Here is an 11,246-nt window from a genome sequence, read left to right as displayed (position 1 = left end):
AGCTCAGCATGATAGACTTTTCTAATCAACCATCCAGGTTGTCTTGGGCTGGAAATTTGTTCCACTCTGTCTTTTTATGGGTTCTGCTGCTCTAGAATTTGTTTAGAGTCATTTTTTACAAGTATTTGGAGGGGTTTGGGGGAGAGCTTAAGCAAGTCACTGCTTTTACTCTGCCATCTTGTCTACAATCCCAGTTGTAGACATTCTAGCACAAAGTTTATCTAGCACCTTTATTTTCTCACTAAACCACATCACTAACTTTGCACACTTAGGTTTAGAGACCAAAGGACTTTTGCTATGCTTTAGGGGAATAATTGCAACACAAAACTTGAGTTTTAAAGGCAAACAATGAAAATCTGCAAGAAATACCCAGGGAGCTCTTTACAATGGTAGGGTGAACAAGATCAGTGAAGAATCTAGTAGGATACCAGCTAATTTATAAACTTGCACACCTCTTATTTTTTTTCTCTAGTGTACTTAGCCACAAATGTGCATGGTTGATGCAAAAATAAAAATAAGGTTACTAACAAAATCACATAAATGCTCGGACTGTCCAGATAAGTAGGAGAGATCTTTGTCATGAAAACCAGTGGAGGAAAGGATATCGAGGAGATTGTCAACAGTATGAAATGCTTCCTAGAGGTCAAGAAGAATAAGGACTGAGAAAAAGTCATCCAATTTTTAAATGACTTGACCATTGGTAACTTTGGAGAGAGCAGATTTGTTGAGTGGTGAAGTGAGACGCAGATTGAATACTTAGAGAATCCTAGAGAATCAACTAAAAAACTACTTGAAATAATTAAAAAATTTAGCAAAGTTGCAGGTTATAAAATAAAACCACATAAATCATTGCCACTTCTATGTAATACTAACAAAGCCATGCAGTAAGTGATAGAAAGAAATTCTATTTAAAATAACTATAGACAATATAAAATATTTGGGAGTCCACCTGCCAAGACAAACTCAGGAACTATATGAACACAATTACAAAACACTTTTTCAAACAAATAAAGTCAGATCTAAACAATTGGAAAAATATAAATTGCTCATGGATGGGCCAACCTAATATAATAAAAATAACAATTCTATCTAAATTAACTTGCTTATTCAGTGCCATACCAATCAAACTACCAAAAATTATTTTATGGAGCTAGAAAAAACAATAACAAAATTCATCTGGAAGAACAAAAGTTCAAGAATATCAAGGCAATTAATGAAAAAAAAAATGCAAAGGAAGGTGGACTAGCCATACCAGATCTAAAACTGTATTATAAAGTGGCAATCATCAAAACTAGTTGGTGATAGACCAGTAGAATAGGTTAGGTACACAAGACATAGTAGTCAATGACTGTAGTAATCTGCTATTTGATAAACCTAAAGACTCCAGCTTCTGGGTCAAGAACTCACTATTTGACAAAAAACTGCTGGAAAAACTGAAAAATAGTATGGAAGAAAATAGGCATAGATCAACATCTCACACCCTATACCAAGATAAGGTCAAAATGGATATGTGATTTAGACATAAAGGGTGATACCATAAGCAAATTAGGTGAGCAAGGAATAGTTTCCCTGTCAGATCTATGGCGAAGGGAAGAATTTATGACCAAATAAGAGATAGAGAACATTATGAAATGGAAAATGGATAATTTTCATTACATTAAATTAAAAAGGTTTTGCTCAAACAAAGCCAATGCAAAAAGATTATAAGGGAAGCAGAAAGCTGGGAAATAATTTTTTTTGATTAGGCAATGGGGTTAAGTGACTTGCCCAAGGTCACACAGCTAGTGTTTTCTGTCTGAGGCTGGATTTGAATTAAGATCCTCTTGACTCCAAGGCTGGAGCTCTATCCACTGTGTCACCTAGCTGCCCCAGAAACATTTTTTTATAGTCAGTGTTTCTGATAGACCTCATTTCTCAAATATATACAGAACTGAGTTAAATTTATAAGAATACAAATCATTCCTCAATTGATAAATGGTCAAAGGATATGAACAGGCAGTTTTCGGATGAAGAAACTAAACCTATCTATAGTCATATGAAAAAATTGCTCTAAGACACTATTGACTAGAGAAATGCACAATAAATCAACTCTGAGGTCTCACATCATGGTCCTCTTCAAGAATGAAGGACAAAACACAATCTGTGAGTAGTCCAAGCTCCCTGAATGGGGACCCAACTGACCAGTTCCAGTTGGGCAACTCAGCTTGTTCTTCCCTCTCCTCTTCTTTCCTCTCCTCTTTCCTCTTTCCTTACCTCAGGTGTTCTGCCCAAAGGAAGGTAAATTTTGATGGCTCAAAGCTACCTAGTTAACTTGAGGTTTACTGGCTAGATTTCTTTCTCAAAGACCAAATCTTAAACCCAATTCAATCTGGATCTCATGGATTGGACAACAATAAGTCCCTGCCCAAGCACCCCTTAATGGTTATTTTTGGGCCCTCCTGGCTCAGAGTGAATGTAAATAGTAACTGTTTCTCTTTTGGCCGCCAACTCTGAAGCTCATCCCCTCTCAGGTGGAATTTTTTTTTTTATTAAAGGGTCATCCCTTGACTCACTTCTTAAAGAGGTCTATTCACTGAATAGGTGTTGCCTCACTCAAAGTGAAAACCTGAAAAGACCTTAGCTTAAAAGGGCCAAGGTCATCCACTGCATCCTGGGCCATCTTCAGTCATTCTGATCGACATCTGGCCATGGGACTCAAATGGCTCTGGAGGAGAAAGTGAGGCTGGTGGCTTTGCACAGCCCTTCCTCACTCAAATCAAAGTCAATTGCAAGTGATGTCATCATCTTCCTGATGTCATGGTCCTCTTTGAGAAAAAAGGACAAACCACAACCACCATCTCACACCTATCAGATCGACTAATATGATAGAAAAAGAAAAACATAAATGTTGGAGAAGATGTGAGAAAATTGGTTCATAAAAGCACTGTTGGTGGAGTTGTAAACTGATCCAACCATTCTGGAAAGCAATCTAGAACTATGTCCAAAAGGCTATAAAACTGTGGTCCTTTAATCCAGGAATACCACTGCTAGGTCTGTATCCCAAAGAGATCATAAAAAAAGAAAAAGGACCCACATGTACACAAATATTTATAGAGACTCTTTTTGTGATGGCTAAAAGTGGAAATTAAGGGGATGCCCATCAATTGGGGAATGGCTGAACAAGTTGTAGCATATGAATATAATAGAATACTATTGTGCTATAAGAAATGATGAGCAGGTGGATTTCAGAAAAACCTGGAAAGACTTACATGAACTGATGCTAAGTAAACAGAACCAGGAGAACATTGTACACAGTAACAGTAATACTATTCGATTATCAACTATGATAGACTTAGCTCTTCTCAGCAATACAATGATCTAAGACAGTTCCAAAAGACTCATGATGGAAATTGCTATCCACACCCAGAGAAAGAACTATGGAGTCTGAATGCAGATTAAAGCATACTATTTTCTCTCTCTTCTTTTTTTCTTTCTCATGGTATTTTTCCTTTTGTTCTAATTCTTTTTTCACAACATGACAAAAGTGGAAATATATTTAATATGATTGTACATGTATAACCTATATCAGATTGCTTGCTGTCTTGGGGAAGGGGGAGGGGAGGGAGGTAGAAGGAAGGGGAAAGATGGAGGGAGAGAAATTTGGAACTCAAAATCTTATAAAAGTGAATGTTGAAAACTATCGTATGTAATTGGAAAAAATAAAACACTATTAAGTGGGAAAAAGAAGCAGATCGAAAAGGATTGAGAAGTAAATATGAGGTGAGAAAACAGAAGTAAGTCTGCTATTTATAGGAGTTTGGCTATGAAAGTGAGGGAAGATATAGGATGAGAGTTTGAAATGAAACCATGTCTTTATTTGTTGTTGTTTGTCCTTTATTCTTGAAGTCATCTTCAAGTGCCATCAGGAAGATGATGCCATGACTTGCAAATGAATTGGATTTAAGTGAGGGAGGGCTGTGCAATGTCACCAGCCTCACTTTCTCCTTCAGAGACATCTGGGGCCAGAGGCAAGATACAGATCAGAATGACTGGAGGTGGGCCAAACAGAACAGGTCTTTATCTGTATCCTTTCTTGGGAGGAGGGAAGAATTTCTTCTTGCTCTTTATAAAATTTATGTTGATTTTTCAGATTTTTTTTAGCTTTGGAAAATGCATTTTATTTGTCATTTATAATTTATTTTATTTTTCATTTTTGCCTTTATATCACATACATTTCCCAACATATTCCTATAATTCCTCTTCTCCCTCTCATGGAGTCATGTCATATTTTATTAATTACAGATTATATTTCTTCTAACTTTAATGAACACTGAAAAATAGGGAATATTTCCAGGTACAAAATAAAACAGATAAAAAATTAGATATAAAGTTTAAAATTTTTATAATGCAGTGGGTTTTTTTGTTTGTTGTCTTTTTTGGCAGTGTTTTGTTTTGTTTTGTTTTCTTAAAAGTCTGTAATAAATCCATTATGTTACTTTCAAATTGTCTTGCTTGTATATATTTCCCTCTGAACTTATTTTTCTTCCCTTCTCTGCATTAAAAAAACAGATTTTTTAAAATTACATGATTATAGCAGTGTCAAATTCCAAGTAATGGCTACTGAAATTTTCTAGACTCTCTATGACATAAGCAGGATTAGAATAAAGAAATGGCTTCAATTGGTTTCATTTCATTATGTCAGAGAGTTTAGGAAACTTCAGTGACCATAGCTTGGAATCTGACACTGCTTTGTAATGTATTTTTTTTTAATTCTGAAAAATTAACATGAATTTCACAAAGTATAAGAAGGAATTCCTCCCCTCTCTCCTTGAAAAATGCTTCCCAACTATTGGCAGAGTGGATAGAGTGTTGGGCCTGAACTCATCTTACGTTCAAATCTAGTCTCAGATACTTACCTGCTGTGTGACCCTGGGCAAGTCACTTAACTCTGCCTTAATTCCTCATCTGTAAAATGAGCTGGAAAAGGAAACGGCAAACCATTCCTGTATCTTTACCAAGAAAACTCCAAAAGGGATCACAAAGAGTTGGAAATGACTGAAAAATGACCAAACAACAACAAAACTCTTCAATTATGTATTTTAACTACAAATCTCTAGTTTCCTTCTTTCTTATGCCTAGTTAATTCTACCACATCTTTTCCCCATTTTGTGTATTACTCTTCTGGATCAGCCTCCTTTCAGTGAAGGAGGAAAAGTAAGACAACTCTTCCTGTCTGCTATAGTAGAGATAGGAAGTGTTGCCAAGCGGACAGTGGTTGTCTGTTAGAGTAATCTGTGCCATCATTCAAACATTATTCTGATGCTAAGTGAGTTCAAACTCTCTCCCATCTAGATAAAGAAGACTGTCCCATGGTCATCAAGAGTCATCACCCCGCATTTGAAACCATAACCCTAAAATACAAAGCCAAAGAGTCACAGAACTTCAGAGTTGAAAGAGATCATAAAGGCCATATATCTAAACCATAACTGAAAAGAATCCCACTGTACACCTGGTAGTCCAGACTGTACTGGAAGACCTCCAAATATGGGGAACCCACCACTTCTTAAAGCAACTCATTTTATTCTTGGACAGTTCTAACTACTACAAAGTCTTTCCTTACCTCAAATCTAAGTTGTCTTATTTGGTCTCCAGGGCCAAACAGAACAAGTCAAATCCCTTTTCCTCATGATAATTTTTCAAATACTTGAAGACAGCCATAACGTGCTCCCTCCCCCTTCCCCAAGACAGCAACTCCACTTCTCCAGGTTAAAAAATTCCTAGTTCTTGCTTTTTTTTAATTCATTTTTTTTTGGTTGTTGGTTCTGAATTCTCTTCCTTTCATCGCTCCATAATCCACCCATTAAGAAAGCAAGAAAAGTAAAACCTATTAAAAATATGCCTATTCAAAAAAAACAAATCCCCACATTAGCCATATACTCTGAGTCCATCATCTCTCTACCTGGCCATGAAAAGAATGTTTCATTAGTCCTTTGGAATTATGGTTGATCATTGCATTGATCAAAAAAGTCTTTCAAATTTGTTTGTCCTCACAATGTTATTACTGTATGAACTGTTCTCCTGGTTCTGCTCATTTCACTTTGTACCAGTTCATATGAGACTTCCCAGGTTTCTCTGAAACCATCCCCTTTTTCATTTCTTATAGCACAATAGTGTTCCATCACATTCATATGCCATAACTTATTTAGCTACTTCCGAATCAATGGCAACACCAGTTCTTTCAACTTATCATCATATGGCATGGGTTCAAGGTCCTTCACTATCCTTGTTACCTTCCTCTAGGCAATCCCCAGCTTATCAACATTTTTTATAGAACAACAAGAATGATAGCTAGAATTTTTATAGTACCTGAAGATTTGCAAAAGACTCATTTAATACTCACAACCCTCTGTGGTAATTGCTATTTCTATTCCCATTTTAGAGATGAAGAAATTGAGGGTGAGAGAGGTTAAGCAGTTTGCACAGGATCACACAGCGAGTAAGTATCTGAGGCAGGACTTGAACTCAGACCTTCCTGACTATGTCCAGTGCTCTTATACACTGTGCCACCTTGCTAGGCACCAACATGGCCAGAATTGAACATAATACTCCGGATGAGTTTGGATGAGGGCAGAGTACAATGGGACTGTTACCTCTATACAACTGGAAGCTATATCTTTTTAATGTAGTCCAAGATCAAATTAGCTTTTTGGGCTACTCTATCACACTGTTGATTCATATTGATTGAATTTTCAGTCCACCAAAATCCCAGATCTTTTTCAGAACAACTGCTATCTAACTAGGCAACTCTCCCCAGCTTATCCTTTATGAAGTTGATTTTTTTGTACCCAAGACATGACTTTACATTTATCTCTATTGAATTTTACTTTATTAGATTCAGACCAATGTTCTAACCTGTCAAGATTTTTTGTAATCCGGAGTTTGTGATCAAGCACATTAGCTATTCTTCCCAACTTCATATCACTTGTGAGTTGTATGAATACACCAGCTTGTCTTTATCCAAGTCATTGATAAGAATGAAAATAAAAATAAAAATAAAAACATAAGGTCAAGCAGAGATTCCTAGGATACTCTGTTGGAGACCTACTGCCATAATGACATTGAACTGTTGACAATGACTATTAAGTCAACCACTTCTGAATCCATTTGATTACTTTATCCCTATCTCTCCACCTTCTTCTCAAGAATAGTATGAGATACTTCATAAAAAGCTTTGTTAAAATCTAGGCAAATTGTACCTACAACATTCTCCTCATCTACTACTATACTTGAGTAATCGTGCCAAAAAAAAGGAAATGAGATTTGTCTGGCATGACCTGTTCTTGATGAGGCTATACTGGCTCTTTGTAGTTACTGCTTCCCTATCTAGATGTTTGCCAAGAATCTTTTAATGATTCATTCTAGAATTTTTCCAATAATTAAAGTCAAAATTACTGGCCTACAGTTTTGATACTCTCCTTTTTCTTTTTTCTTCTTTGGAAAATTGGGACATTTGTACTCCTCCAGTCTTATGGCCCTTCTCTCATTTTCTATATTTCAAATATCACTGACAATTGCTCAGTAGTTACATCTGCCAATTCTTTTGGGACTCAAGAAAAGTTTATTTGGTTCAAGTAACTTGCATTCTTTAAGGGCACCTAGGTGTTCTCTTGCTCTTTCCTTACCTGAGTATCAGCTTCCCATTAGTCAATTTTGTTCTGTCTTTTTCAATGGTTATTCTTTGTAGAGAAAACAGGAAAAAAATAATTAAGCAGTTCTGCCTTAACTTCGCTGCCAGTTAACATTTCTTCCATGCTAAGCAAAGATCCAATTACTTCCCTGATCCTTCTCTTTTTTCTTCCAATAGAGCACATAAAAACACAAAAAAAGTTTTGTGGTCCTTAGCTTCCCTCAGCAGCTTCAGTTCATTCTGAGCTTTAGCAATTCTGACCCTATTTCATAGAACCATACCATATTCTTGTATTCACACTCTGTTACCTGTGGTTTCCTATACATTTCTTTTTAAAAATCTAAGTTGGATAGTGAGTTCCCTATGGATACCTATCAGATTCTTGATACAAATCCCACTTTTCTTCCTTTATATAATTATTTCCCTTTCTATGTTCATAATTTTGTTCTTGAGAATCTCTCATCTCTCTAGGTCAATTTCCCCTGTAACATTGTGTTCCTACCTATCTTTTCTCTGATGTCTCTTAAATCTGCTTTCCCAAACTCTAGGTTGCTTGTCATTCTATGCCAGGATTTCCTTTCTTTCTTCACCACAAACTCTAGAACAGAGTGGTCATTTCCTTCCAGAGTTTTCATCATTTTCATCCTTGAAACCAATTGCTCCCTGTTAGTGAGAATCATAGCCAGAAAAGAATGTCCAATTGTTGGTTCCTCCACCCCATGAAGGATAAAATTATCATTAAAGCAAGCCAGTTATTAGCTGCTCTAATTTTGGAAAAGAGAGAAATCCAGCAGGTATCTCTATAAGTAAAATCTTCCATCACTACCATATCATGCCTATGCATCAATCTTGTAAACTATTTCCTAAATTCCTCTTCTAGTTCTTCTTTCTGTCCAGGTGTTCTATATTATAACCTGGAGACAAAAATCACTTCTATTTCTCCCTTCTTTGTCTTTCATCAAAATACTTTTCATACATTGTACACAGTAACAGCAACATTGTGTGATGATCAATTATCATAGACTTAGCTCTTGTCAGCAAAACAATGATCCAAGACAATTCCAAGACTCATGATGGAAAATGGTATCCACATCCAGAGAAAGAACTGTGGAGTCCGAATGCAGATCAAAGCAAACTATTTTCACTTTTTTTTTTTTTTTGCTTTTTGTTTCTCATGGTTTTTCTCTTTTGTTCTGATTCTTCTTTCACAACATGACTAATGTGGAAATATATTTAATATGATCATACATGTATAACCTATATCGGATTTCTTGCTGTCTTGGGAAGGGGTGTATGGAGAGAGGGGGTTGGAAGGGAGGGAGGGAGAAAAATTTGAAACTCAAAATCTTATAAAAGTGAATATTGAAAACTATCTTTAGATGTAATTGGAAGAAATCAAAATACTATCAAGTAGGAAAAAAAGAAAAAAATAATTTTAATTGTGTGCTTTGTTAAAATTGTTCGTGTCCATATCTGTCTTGCCTTTTTTTCTGTGTTTCTGTCTTTGTAAAATGTAAGATGTCTGTGTCAGTAAGATTCAGTTACCCTGAAAGATTTAGAATGCATCTAGCCAGAAAAACTTCTAAGGGCTGTAGCCAGAGATTTTAGAACACTGTGAAAGATTAAAGATCTTTCATAGTTGAAGCAATTGTCCCAGTAAGCAGGACTAACTCCCACTTTAGGCTTTCTGCAAGAGATTAGGTTATAAGAAAAGAGAAAAAAACCCTGTAAGATACTTTTTTCCCCTGTCATTTCAGTTTTAGTTATGTTGGAATTACAGTAATAAAGTCAGATAATCAAAGTTTGTGTAACTACTAAAAACATCTTAGCAGATTAAGGAGTTTGAAGATTAATCATTTTAAGATTACAGGGGGGAATGCCTGAGACTTTGGGGTGATTCCAGGAACTCATTTCCTTCTGAAATATTTTGGTAAATTTTGAAATACCACTCTGTAGAATTTGTTTTAAGGAAAAATAAGGGTTAAATTTTATAAAAGTTAAAAGTAAATGGCAAGGTTAATAGCCTCATTGTTCTAGGACAATGAAGGAAGGCAGCTGGCTTGGAAGTAATCCCAGAGTGAAGAAAGAAAAAAAAATAGATTAATGGTTTGCACCTCATAGCAATCTCTTGTTAATCCTTCCTTGAATGATTGTTTAAACCAGAGAGACTCCTGTGACTCTCCTAGGTCAGAGACCTGTTAACCCCTTTCATCTCAGATCAGATTTCCAAATGCAGGTGTTAAAAAATGCTGGAAAAATGTAGGGAAACTTGAATTATGTTCTGCCTCTCTAGCCATGCTGTTCATTGCCCAAGGCCCACTTAGCAAGGGCCCCCATTGGCAATGACCACAATGGCTCTTTGCCCTGGGTTATCCTACAGCCAGCACCTCTAGGCAAGCCTGTGGACATCACCCAGGTGCAGTATATCCTACCCACTCTGCCCCAGTAGCTGCAAGTGGCCAGAACCCTAGCAGTACCTGGCTCCAAAGCTGCAGCTGCTGGGGGAGGGGTCAGTGCCCACAGCCAGCATCCACTTTGCCCTGCTACCAGGAACTACCACCAATGGGATGGTACCAGCCCCCTCATCCCCTAGAATTTCCATTCTGCAACCAGTGCCTTCTGCCCAAAGCCCAGTCAGTGTCTCCAGTGCAGGCCCAGCCCTCAGCAGGCCCTGCCAGCTGCTGCCTGGGGAGGTCCTGGTACCCCTGGCGTACCTAGAGTGGCAGTATGAAGTGGGGGATAGTGGCCAGCTTCTGCCCTTGGTGAGCCCACCCTTCTCTATTTCAATTGTAGAAATTTATTCACTCATGGCAGCCTCTACCCAGTACCAACAGTTGATCAATGACTATGGACCCCCATCTCTAGGCTACATCCAGTGTACAGGGAGCAACCAGGTACCCCAAAGCCAATATGCAGAACTCCTAGCTATCATAGAAGAACTAGCAAAGAGATCAGACCCACATGTACAGAGAGAGCAAAAGAGCCATGGAGAGGCTAGAGCAAGGTATCATTCATGCTCGAGGATTGGTCCAGGAATGCCTGGCAGAGCCTGAACAAAATGCAAGATCCTAGCCTCCCATTTCACTTCCAAAGTTTTCCATGTCTTGGTGAAGAAGAAACACATTCCTCTGGTGACTTTCAAAACATTCAAATGAATCCCTTATTTTGAATGGTCTAAAAGTTTGGGTTCTTTCCCCTTTTCTTCCTCCCATCCTCACCAGAGTCTATAAGAATAGAAGAAAAGACAACTTTGCAGTTAAGAGTTTCATTTTAAGTAGTTAGGAACAACCCAGATCATTTTTTTTTTACAGCACTGAGTCCAGAAACTGCATGTAGAAAGTTCTGCTTATGTTGCTGCCAACTATAGTTTACTGCCCTTCTAACCTGCCCCAATCTTTAATTTTCTTCCTTTGAGTACTCTTAAAACTACCCAAATTTTCATCCTTTTGCACCTTTTCCAGAACCTCCAATAACTCTTAAGGATTTTTTCATGAGTCAATGCCAACTGCACATTCCACCTCTCAGTTGGGTTATCTCCCAGTTAGGGCTACATGATAGAGACTTGCTTTAAAAAATAACA

General features: G+C 37.3%; 1 pseudogene; it reads left to right on the top strand.

Moving 5' to 3' along the window:
• Window positions 1-10,473: 10,473 nt before the first annotated feature.
• LOC114029320 lies at window positions 10,474-10,738 on the top strand (annotated as a pseudogene).
• Window positions 10,739-11,246: the final 508 nt, after the last annotated feature.

Source organism: Vombatus ursinus, unplaced genomic scaffold (genome assembly GCF_900497805.2).
Source record: "Vombatus ursinus unplaced genomic scaffold, bare-nosed wombat genome assembly UNPS02014926.1, whole genome shotgun sequence".
Lineage (NCBI taxonomy): Eukaryota > Metazoa > Chordata > Mammalia > Diprotodontia > Vombatidae > Vombatus > Vombatus ursinus.
The sequence above is the reverse complement of the archived record's forward strand: the minus strand, read 5'-3'. Positions and strand labels throughout refer to the sequence as shown.